Source organism: Mustela nivalis, assembly GCF_964662115.1.
Source record: "Mustela nivalis genome assembly, chromosome: 9".
In the NCBI taxonomy this organism is placed as follows: domain Eukaryota; kingdom Metazoa; phylum Chordata; class Mammalia; order Carnivora; family Mustelidae; genus Mustela; species Mustela nivalis.
The window spans coordinates 83,440,978-83,453,862 of NC_139028.1; positions in this window are offsets into that span (position 1 = coordinate 83,440,978).

The window sequence follows — 12,885 nt, forward strand, 5'->3', positions numbered from 1 at the left end:
GTTTCTAAATTAGGGTGTATGGTTCAGGATGTAGTTGATGTGCTCAATGCCAGGAAGTTAGTGTGGGAAGAACTAAGATGGTAAGAGGGAAAAGAGAAAGAGGTAAGGAACCAGGAATTTATTGGGAAATAAATTTTATGGAAATGAAACCTGAAAAATATGGGCATAAGTATATGTTGGTTTTTGTGGATACCTTTTCAGGCTGGGTGGAGGCTTTTCCTGCCAAACATGAGACAGCAGGAGTAGTAGCAAAAAATATACTAGAAGAAATAATTCCTAGGTTTGGGCTAACTCTTCTGATCGGGTCAGACAATGGCCCCGCATTTGTGAGTTCAGTCTCACAGGCATTGGCCAAGGCCGTGGGCACCTTGTGCCTATTGGCCCCAGAGTTCCAGGCAAGTAGAGAGAATGGACTGGACTCTTAAAGAGACCTTGACAAAACTAATTCTGGAAACTGGCAGTGGATGGCTAGATCTCCTTCCTTTTGCCCTCCTCAAGGCCAGATGTACACTCTATTTAAGCAAGGTGACCCCATTTGAAATAATGTTTTGGAGACACCCCACCCCCGGCTCTGTCCTTGGCTACAGGAGGTTGCCCTAGCAGAAATGACTGATCAGTCTGTACTCCAGTTACTGCAGGCATTACAGTCTGTCTTTAAAAAAGCCCATGCAGAGATCTGAATTGCCAACACTGGGACGGAGACAGTGGTGGAACCACATCCTTACCAACCCGGGGACTTGGTTTGGATACTTTGCTATCAAGTGGGGAATTTGAAGCCTCGCTGGAAGGGACCATTTACTGTTATCCTAACCACCCCCACGGCAGTAAAAGTAGAAGGCATTAGGGCCTGGGTTCATGTGGGTCACTTCAAATGAGCCGAAACTAAGGACGCCCCCCAGGGATGGGAGCTGCAGTGGACAGACTACGCTGACCATGGACTAAAACTAAGACTAAAGAAACTGTAAGCTTAATGTTGCTGTACTAAAGAAAACTGGAGCGATAAAATGTTAGTCTTATATGTTCAAAATAACACAGAACCAGCTGAAAAGTCAAGGATTTGACTAATCTCCAAAGAAAAGGGGGGAATGTAAGGGCCTGCCCCTCCCAGAGGAACTTGCTTGTGGATTCAGGATTTAGGGGCAGGGCCGGCCAGATGGAGATGTCCAATCAGTGGGGCATGCATATATCCACTGGGGGAATTGGGATTCAATTGGCTGCCTATGTAGGGGCGGGGCTCAACCACCCCCATAAAGGTTGGTCTGCGAGGCTGTCAGGGAGAGGAAGCAGGAGAGCTGTCAGTGGTCCCAACGTCTGCAGCCCCTAGACGCCAGCAGTCCTGAGACAGCAGCAGTCTAGCTGTCAGCTGTCCTGACGCCTGCAGCTCCGAGATGCCAGCGATCCCAAGACACCAGAGGTCCAGGTGTCAGCGGTCCCAGACACCAGCAGCCCCCCCAACACACCACGACCCTCAGCAGTGTCGCTGTGGGGAACGGCCTAGACACCAGAAACCTCGCTGGGAATGATCTCGCCACCCCAAGTCACGAGTGGCCTTGTCATCCTGAGCCACAGCCTTGCTAGAGCTCCGTCATTCCAGGGAGCGGCTTCGTCTGTCATGAGGCCTTCCCGGACAGGGCTTCTCCCACTCTTCTCAGGGTCTCTTGGGATAAGCCCTGTCCAGGGAGTGACCTCATTAGTAACAGTCTCATTGTGGGAGAGGCCTCATCCAGATCAGCCCCGTTGGGAGCGGACTTGCTGGGGTCATCTTTGTCACCCTTTCGTAAGAGACAGCCCTGACCAGTCAGTGTGATTCCTGATGCTTGGTGCAAAATAAAGCTTTGCTTGACCTTTGCTTTGTATCAGTCTCCTTCCTTCGATCACGGACCCTAACAATGAGGGGTAAGAGAATTTGTGTTTTAGAACTGTATGTCAATAATCACTCTTATGTTTGAGGGACAGTGAGACAGTTCCCAAGATTATCGGATCCCTATAATGGTGTGGGAATGGAATCCAAACTGCTCCAAATCTGAACTGTTTTATTTCCTTATTTGTTAAACAACAGCTGTATGTCTTTCTTGCCCCTAGATGGCATGCTAATTTCTTATAATTCTAGGTATTTATCATCTGACAATTTTGAGAATGGGTAAAAAACTCAAACTCTAAAATATTGGGTTGAGGGGTGCCTGAATGACTCAGTTGGTTAAGCGGCCCACTCTTTTTTTTTTTTTTTTAATATAATTTTTTATTTTTTATAAACATATATTTTTATCCCCAGGGGTACAGGTCTGTGAATCACCAGGTTTACTCTTAATTACAGTTCAGGTCATCATCTCAGGATCCTGGGATCCAGCCCCACATTAAGTTCTGTGCTCAGTGGGGATCTGCTTGAAGATCCTATTTCCCTCATTCCTCTGGCTCTTCTCTGACTCTCTCTCTCTCTCTCTTACACACACACACACACACACACACACACACACACGTACACTCTCTCATTCTCTCTTTCTCTCTGGTATAAATAACTAAATCTTTAAAAAATAAAAATTAAAAAAATAATAAAATGTTGGGTTGAATGTCACAGTCACTGAGATATCACAAGAAAAATAAGTGAGGACCTTAAAAAGCAAAAATACTGATACATTGATCAAAACGAAAATGTGACTCCTCCTGGACATTTCCTGGGGATGAGAATAGTGGTAAAAGGTAGAAGTCAAAAAGGAAAAATGTTTTACAATTTTTAGGTGACTTTTATTAAGAATCTTTGTTAAATTATATCCAAACCAAAGTATGTCCATTGCCATACTCCCATGTACCAGTGTTTAGACTGGTGACATAAATTAATAAATTCTGTGAGGTTCAATGAGCCATATTTTCTTTTAAATCTTTCTTTTAAATCTTCTTTTTCTTTTAAATCACCTCACTGTTTTAAAGGATTACAGGTATAGAAATTGTAGTTCTTGAAATTCATAATCCACTAACTCAACAGAATTTGTTTAATTATTTCTGTTATTTCCCACAAAACTTTTATGTATTTAATTTTACTGATTCAAAACCATTTCCAGGAAGTTCTTATGATCTCATGTGAATGCTCAAGGTAAAACTGAAATAAACTTATGTCTTATACCCTTTTCTAATTATAAAGTCTTGAAATGGAAAAATGTATTTTTCTATTCTTCTTCTAGCCATTTCCTTTCAATGGATCCTTTATTTTACAGAAAGTAAAATGATAGATGGTATTGCATTGTTCTGAATTCAAGTGACATGCCTTCTGCCAGTCAACTTTTTGACTACTCCCTTATCCATAAGCTGTTTATAATACATGCTCATATTCATGGGAAACATCACCATAGTAGATTTTATACCTTTGAAAAATATTTATATATGATCGTTTTAATCCAAATTTACTCTCTCAACTTCACTTATATATTATACACAAAAACAAAACAACTATAGTTGAAATTTTTAAATTATGTAAAAATAAAATAGAACAGAGGAAATATAGTTAACATTCTTCAGACACACAGATCACTAGCAGTTATTAAGGTGATAAGCTTAGCTTCTGGTAGAGTAAAAAAAGAATACAATTAATATATAAATGTAACTTACTGAAACACCCAGACACTCACACTGAAAAACTGATATTGAAGTTCCTTTTGCATAATTTCTTTTCCAATCACAAGACTTACTATATTGCTGAGCATATTGTTTTAAAAATGAAGATAATGATCTGAGAGTGTCATAGACTTTATGTTGTTTATTATTTGAGACATTAGAAAGGCTGAGGTTTTCAGATCAGACTTAGAGGAATCACAGTTCTTACCTAGAGCCGAATTTTTTAGTAATCTAAAGACCAGAGAAAAGGTCAAGAAAATCTTGAGACCATTCTGAAGCCAGTGTAGCTCCTCAGGTCCTTTTTTCCATGCATTCTGGTACAGCTAGGACCTCACTAAGGATTCACGTAAGGCCCTACTTCCCTCACCATTTTGTTGATGTTATGTCTTATATATTCTACTGATTCTATATTTTATAGAACTTCTGTGGGGAGTCAGAAACCATACATTATTTATAATAGGCAACTTAGACCAGGTGCATCCTCACGAAAGCATTTCTTAGACAAAACCTCTCTAGCTAGTAAATATTATTGTTTGTGATCTCCCACTAACATGTTTAAAGACTTTATTTATTTATCTGACAGACAGAGATCACAGGTAGGCTGAGAGGCAGGCAGAGAGGGGGAAGCAGGCTCCCCTCTGAGCAGAGACCAATGCGGGGCTTGATCCCAGGACCCTGAGATCATGACCTGAGCCGAGAGCAGAGGCCTCAACCCATTGAGCCACCCAGGAGCCCCTCCCACTAACTTGTTTAAGAGGGACCAGATCTGGGGCAGATACTATGTTTGATTTTAGAAAACATGAAAACTAAGAGGTATTCTTCCTATGGGTGTAGTCACTAGGTACTCATTTAAAAACAAAAATAGCAATGCAAAAAGATTCAAAGGTCAAATTATTATAAAAATGCATACAAAGGAATAAATTTAAGTATGGCCAAAGTTTTATAATAAAGTATATTCAGTTATGATGTAAAAGCATAATTATGTTTGATTTCATTTTATCTCCATGTGTTGTTATAAAATGATGTGTCTAAAAAGCACTAGAGTTTCCTTCTCTGTTAGTTTTCCACATGTGTCCCACACTATTATATGTATAACACACACTGGAGGAACAAAATGTGTGCAAAAGCAAAGAAAAGAGGTGATAGCTTCATAACTGAAATGTTACCGATGTTAGTCCTTGTGTCTTGCAGGAAATTCTAGAATGTACTGCTGAGGAAAAAAAGATAAACATTAAACTGTATTTGATCAGAAACACTCTTTTATTACTGAAAGTAACAACATTGCCGCCAAATATGATACTTAAATGCTGAGTTAGACTCAATATTAAACGGGAAAAGAATGGCTTTATTGTTCTCTATTCTCTGAGGTAACATGATATCTTGATTTCCAAAGAAAAGTAATCCTAAGAAAAGTGCTGACCAGCTTTCAAACTGGTCAATACCAAGTACTTATTCTGCACTGAACAGTTTGCTAAGTGCTCAATAAATTAGTGTTTATTAAATTTTTTCAATTATCATTCATATGGGTGGTAGGTACCACTAATACTGTTTCATAGACATCAAGGATCATATCTTATTTTAAGATCTGTCAAATCAAAGTTTATCTTATAAGTAATGATATCTTATAAGCAATGATATATTATAATTGATGTTGGCCAGAGGCTAGCTATGATATAGCTGTTGATGCCTAAGCATTAATAAACACCAAGAGTAGCAAATTTAAAAATTTGTAGACTGGGTGCCAAAAGCTTGGAAGAAAATCCAAGAGGCAACACTTAATCATTATTTTAACCTTGAGGGACCAAACAGTTGTGGAAATAAACATTGCTAAAACTGAAGTGAAAAATAGGTCATTCATTTCAAAATCAGTTTGAGCTCAGTACAATTTCGTTTTTAAATATTTTATGAATTATCTTGAGATGTTGTATCACCAATGTTATTTATGGCTCAAAAGATGGCACTGTATGTACAAACCAGAAGATCAATCAATTTGAGTTGAATATTGAATTAGAATCACTAAACTCAACTTGAGTTGAATATTGAGTTGGAATCACTAAACTCTGAATAACACTTACTCTGAGTAGGATTTAGAAAAGCCCTACTAAATATCTTGCTTACATTTTTCTTTTAGCTATACACTAGAGTTATATTAATAAAACTTCTACCTAATAAAGACTAAAAGAATTACCCTAATCAGTAAAAAAGTAAAAATTACTAAAAACAAAGTTGAATTGGCCATTTTTTCCATATATATATATATATGGAGTTCCTTACAAGTGTTTAAGAATAGATAAAATATTATATTCCTATTTTATTGATGGGAAAGCTAATATTTAGGAAGGATAAGCCACTTGGCAATTCTGAGACCTCACAAACAGAGATAGTTACTATAAACAAACTGTAAAAATCTAATTTTTAATCTATACCATAACATAATTAAACCAACTTTGTATAAAGATTTAGTTGCCATAGCTGACAAATTATTTGAAAAGCTAGAGGTTTGTTCCTAGGGAATGGATTTCTGACTCAGTTACCCTGCAGGAGGGAAAAGAGCAGACAAAAACCCTGGGCTAGAAGTGCTTGTTCTGACCTTGATCTTTGACCTTAGTCTCAACAGATGGGCTGCAGAAAAGAGCATGAAAATTACCTCCAAATAATTTTTTGCCCTATGTTCTCTTGTTTCTTCTTCCCTGTCAGATCAAAAATGGGTATTAGATAGCCTAGTATTAACTAAACAATCTATGGCATTAGACTGGATTTAATTTGAAAATGTAAAATCTCATGTTTAAGGAAGTTTTCAATTCTAATTATTTTCTAAGTACACTATTCATTTTCTCTGAGCCTTCAGATTTGTTGGTCCATCTGCCTAGAGCCCTTTACCTCTGATTCTCTCCCTTTGGTTCAAGACACATCTCAAAAAAAAAAAAAAAAAAAAAAAAAAAAAAAAGGTTTCTTCTTTCTCGGAGCCTTCCTTGTCCTGCCCCTACTCACGTTGATAGGGTTATGTCTTCCTCTGTGTGTTTAGAGAATACTAATGCAATGGCCATGCAAGCATTATATCTAAGCATGCTCTGCCCCTCTGCTAACCCTACTCAGCATACTGGAGGCCTTCTGTAAGCCATCAGAGAATGTTAAATGAAAACGGAAATAGTAAAAGATAATTTGATCTTATAAACTCACTCTGCATTATTTTCTGTTGTTTATCAAATCACCTAATACAAAACATAAAATGAATTTTGAAACATACTAGAAAAAATAAATCCTGCATGAAGCACTAAGGAAGAGATTTTTGTCCTATCCTTCATAAAGTAGAAATGCAGGGATTTAGCAGGGAGATGAGGACATAGGTTTATCCACTGAAGCAATTTCTGGTCAAAAATGGAAAGGTTTTTCATTTCTTTAAAAATATTAGTGAAGACTGCAGTTCAGTCACCTTGGTTAACTTATCTTAGCAGAGGTGCCGGGGGGTCTACAATCCACTTGAGATTCTTACTGTAGCTTGATTAAAAATATATTACAGAGCTGAGAGTGATAAAAATGTTTCATTTTCTTCATTCTCTATATAATAAATGTTTATTGGAGAGATTGAGGTATTTCCTTCAGGAGAAAAGTGATGGAAGTAATCATTTGGCTTACTACAGTCTTTCCAGTGGATTTCTGGTATTTGTTTCCATATTTTATGTTGTTTTTTGTGGACATAAGGAATAGTGAGATGTTCACAGGATCTTGCAGATAAAAAAATAGAGTTGACCTCTGAGATTTAAACTAATCAGAACAGCAGACAATGGGATGAGTTAGAAAGTTCACTAAACCCACTGGAACTACTAACCAGATTATTAAATTGAAAGAAACAGTCTTAGAAGAAGGAAATCACCAACTTAGAAAATTGAGTTTAGACCATCCCGCATGCCTGAATTATTTGGAATCCCTTACTGCCACAATTGCATCTCCTTGCTATTCTGCCTTCCCAAGGACTCCAATAAAATAAAAGTCCATGTATGTGAGTGTGTGGGTGGAGAAGGGAGGAGGTCATCTTATTCCAATACAAGAAAAAGATCACCTGAGCCTCAGTAAATTCCTCAAGTTAAAGTCCATTGTGAAGGCTCTTTGAGCTGACATTTTATTGGTGAAAACACCTCCTCTAACTTACCACTGCTGATCTCCTTTACGGACATCAGTTGTTCCTTTGATTTCTATCCTAAAAAAGTGTATGTGACTGCATCCCATATATTTGCCTCTTCTTCTTTCAAGGCATAAAAATTAGTAACTATCTATATACAGTGATTACCATTATTCCACCCTCCTAGAATCCAAGAAATACTTACAAATGGGCTGAAATTCACTAACGACACTAACCATGCTTCCAAAGTGTAATTTACCACATTACCCTCATCATCTGAGAGCTTACCTCTAACATGTTACCAATCACTGTACCATTCCCAAAAATTCACTTAACAAAACCATAGAATCAAAAGTTAGAAGGGGACAGTACAGCTATCTAATTTAACTTTCAACCTGAATATTTAATCTTGTACAATTTCTTCAAATTGCAAAGTGAGGTCTGAACCTTGAAGAGCCTATTAATGAGACAGTGGGGTAGCTGATCCCATCCAAAGGTCTGATTGCAAAATTGTGTATCTCTAGAGCTTCCAACACCTGTTACTAGGTCATGATATAAGTTATATAGAATGTTAAACATTTTTCTGTAAAGGTACTTCTCCAGGCAGAACTATGTTCTGTTTTTTTTTTTAATTAATTAATTTTTTATTTTTTATAAACATATATTTTTATCCCCAGGGGTACAGGTCTGTGAATCACCAGGTTTACACACTTCACAGCACTCACCAAAGCACATACCCTCCCCAATGTCCATAATCCCACCCCCTTCTACCAACCCCCCTCCTCTCGAGAGATATAAAAGCCCTTTCTGGAGAAATAAAAGAACTAAAATCTAACCAAGTTGAAATCAAAAAAGCTATTAATGAGGTGCAATCAAAAATGGAGGCTCTCACTGCTAGGATAAATGAGGCAGAAGAAAGAATTAGTGATATTGAAGACCAAATGACAGAGAATAAAGAAGCTATGTCCTGGTTTTTAATCAGTTTCTTAAATAATTTTTTGACACATTTCCAGGCTAGCTGGTTTCTTTTGAATACATTTCATTTCATTTACATGGCTCTTATAAAGAATAGTTCTCTCTAATAATTATGTTATTTTGAGGATATCCTGATAACATATACAAAGTAGAGTGGTACCTATTTAAGAAATTTTTTTGTCTATTAAGTAAGCTCTATACCCAACATGGGGCTTGAGCTCACAATCGTGAGATCAAGAATTACATGAGCTAATGACTGAGCCCATCAGGGACCACCACCCCCATGCCACGCCCCAAGTTGTACCTATTTTTATGTAACACTCCCATCACGTATGCTGGCATCATTATTTAGGTGACTGTGATGATGGAACAGAAGACAAGCTGAGGACAAAGCAGAAGCTGCCACCCTGTGACCTCCCCCCACCCCCTACTCCTGGGTGGGACCAGTGTGACATTCTTCCAGAAAATGCCCAACCGTGTTACTGTCAAGACCTTTCTAGAGGGGAAAAACAATCTTAACCTGACTGTGACAAGTCCTCTGGTATCGTGTAGGTCCATAAACCTACACGATAGGTAGGTTTTTTGGTCATTGGCTCCGGACCCCACCCCCACTGAACCTCACTTATATTCTTAAACTTTATCAACTGGGCAAGACTGGCACACCATACCACTGACAGATACCACATTTATTGCCTGCTGAATCCCTGAAGTGTTCTCACTTCCTGAAGTGACTCATGTGAACTCTGTCTTCTGCATCTTATAGTTACACAGCACTTAGATCAAGTGAGGGACCTTGTCTTTCCTCATTTAGTTTACTTAACCATAATGTGATGAGAAAAATTATATTTCTGACTATGCTTTTGAAAATTATTCACAGTGTCAATTCTGTTGTGTCAATTACCTATAGTCTTAAGAGGCCATACAAATGTAAACCACTGAGATAATTCAGGAGTGTTTTTATGCTATTAAGTTGTATTCCTTGTAATTGCTGGGCTAGAGTACTGCAACAGCTAATTTTGGAATAATTCCCTGACACAGCTTAGTCTTAGCAACAGCTCTGTGCTCAGCCTCTGCTCCATAATGGAAATTTAGCAGTGGTTAAATCTTTTAGATCCTTGTTCATGGTCGCTCTGCTCACCATGTTCTTGCCTTATGACTAGAGGTTTAATTTCCTCTGCATATGAAGTTCAGTTCAGAATCTATTTTTCAGAGCATTCTGAAATTTACCTTGAGTTATTTGGGCTTCTAATATAGTGACAATAAGAGTTGCGTGATCATACGAATTCAAGAATCAGATGACTTTTTGGTAAGTTTTGTGGTTTCTGCATGGTGCTTGGTCTATGGAGCAAAGAGAGGCAGCATGACAGGAAGATTAAATCCTCAGATTCTATAGGTGAAATAACCAGGATTTCAAATCCTGATTTGATCAAATTTCTGATCTTGAGGAATTTACTAGACTCACATTGCCTTGGTATCTTTACCTTTGAAATGGTTTAGAAACCTCACTGCATTTCAGTTTTCTCATCCACGATGCACAATATGGTTAATGTTCACATTGTGGGTTAGGTTTAGTTCTGTTTGGAAAAGCAAATGAATAAACACCTAAAAAGTGCTTAGAAATTGCTTGTCACACCATGTGTGTGTATATATATGTATATATGTGTGTGTGTGTGAATATATGTAAATATATATACACACATATATATGTGTGTGTGTGCGAATATATGTGAATATATATATATACATATATATGTGTGTGTGTATATATATACATATATACATATATATACTAAAAATAGAACAGCAGGGATAATATATATATGTGTAATATATACACATATATATGTGTAATATATATATATAATATGTATATATATGTGTGTGTAATATATACACACATATATATTATCCCTGCTGTTCTATTTTTAGTATGGATGACAAACTTATTTTTTTATAGTTATTCCATTTGTGTCTGTCGATGAACAGACCCACAAAAAGCAAGGTGGCAAGTTGTGAATGGAAGCAAAGTTGTCACTTGTGAAAATCAACAGAATTTTACAGTATGTTTGGGGATCAGAAAACATACATCATGTAGATATACATATGTACAATATTGTATATGCAGATATATGGCTTTGGAAAAAAAAAGAGGGAAACAGGACTCCATAACTCAGTTTAAATATTTTTGATGTTTACCTTTAAAACAATGAGATATATACACATATATTTTCTTTTCCAGGAAGCAAGATTATACTGGTGAGAAAGTAGGGGCTAAGTGATTCAGAAACTGAGACAACAATTGCACTAGACAAATGTGAATGGGTAAGGGCGCCTCTACTCAAGGGTATTGCAGTGAGGGAGTGAGACTAGACACACTCTCAACTCATCTTCTCTGAAGCAGTAGAGTAGAAGCATTTCTAAGAATTAGTGTCAGAGGCACTGCAGGCCACTTGTGTTTGCTAATTAGCCTTAACCAGAGGAAAATTAAACTTTCTTGCATCTTCATGACGGGCAGTAGTTTTACAAGTTGGAGAAAGGCACCCACCCAAGTTACGCTCCTACCCTCTCACAGAGACTGGGGGACAGGGGCACTGACATTCTGGATAATTACATTTCAGTGAGATAACTTCCAGGGTCTAGAGGAAAACAGCCCTGGCTTGTAAAATGACAAAAGACTTTAAAAGATTTATATATCAAAGGGGCAAAGAAATAATTTATAATGAAAGGTTTCCCTAAAGTAAATGTTTTAAGAAAAGGGAAATTCGAGGCCTAGAGTCAAGAAGATGACCGCCCAAAGTTTAATCAAGCTGAGGGGAATGGTAAGGCCGTTTCTGTCAACATTTAACTTGAACATCAGATTATTGAAATGACAACAACAACAGTATCATCTTGGGCACATTACTTAATCTTACTTACATCAGCACTCTCATCTGTGGAATAAAGATTTTATTACCTGATATGTTGGATTAATTGTGAAGGTTTAAGGAAATAATGTAGGGAAAACACTTAATTTGCTGCCTGGAGGATTAATTGTCCCTCAACATAGTAGTTGCTACTTTATTACTGTCTTTGTTTTTACTCTACAGTACAATTTTATTTGCCCCATAAATTGACCTATCACTCTGAAATGTGACTCTATAGATACTTTAGAACAAAATGAAAAAAAAAAAAACATTCAATTGAGTGTTTTGGCATTAAAAGTAATGCAACTATTATCTTCTTACTGGTGAATCATCCACACAGTTGAGGCTTTGTTCTGAAACATTTTTTTTTTAAGATTTTATTTATTTATTTGACACGGGGTGGGGGCACATAAGTAGGGAGAGCAGCAGGCAGAGGGAGAGAGAGAAGCAGGCTCCCTACTGAGCAATGAGCACAATGCAGGCCTGTATCCCAGGATCCTGGGATCAGGACCTGAGCCAAAGGCAGATGCTTAACTGACTGAGCCATCAGGCATCGCTGAAAAAAGTTTTGACCTGCTTCAATAACATTAAAATCTGATGTTATGGACAATTTTTCACATTTAAATAAGTATTTTCATTCTAATAAGTAATTTTATGTTTTAATACATAATCACTATTTTCCTTATAATTATATTTTTTAGCACTGAGGAACACAGAATATCAAATTGTATAAATGTTAAGGAAAATCAGAAGTTTCTATATAGCCACCTGCTATTTGCAAAGTTCACAGTTCCAAAGTTAATAGTTTAATTCATTAAACAAAAAAAAAAAAATCCATGAAAATATGGTGTTAAATTAACAGTCCCAGTGTTATGAGCTAACTAGATTAGTAAAATATGTTCTCTTTTTCAAGAATAGTACTAGCTTTTTGCTGTGAACAACCTATTTCAAGAAGCCAGCTGATGAGTGGGAAAGGTAATTGAATTTTAAAAGTAAAAAATATATTTAAACATAGGATTGGATCCAATGTGTGTGGCCCCAATGTACATACAATTGCACAGTAATGAACATTCACAATATTTCTAAGTGAAAAATTCTCTGGAAAGAATCATGCAGGAAATATAATAAGGATCATCCAAACTATGTACATCTACGTAGATGTACAAACTATGTAGTTCCCAAGGCTAGAGCTCAGAACAATTTAGCTCAGAATATAGATCTAGAGGGACAAGGAAAAAACCTTATTATGCCCAATTGGAAATCTTCATTTTTTAATATATT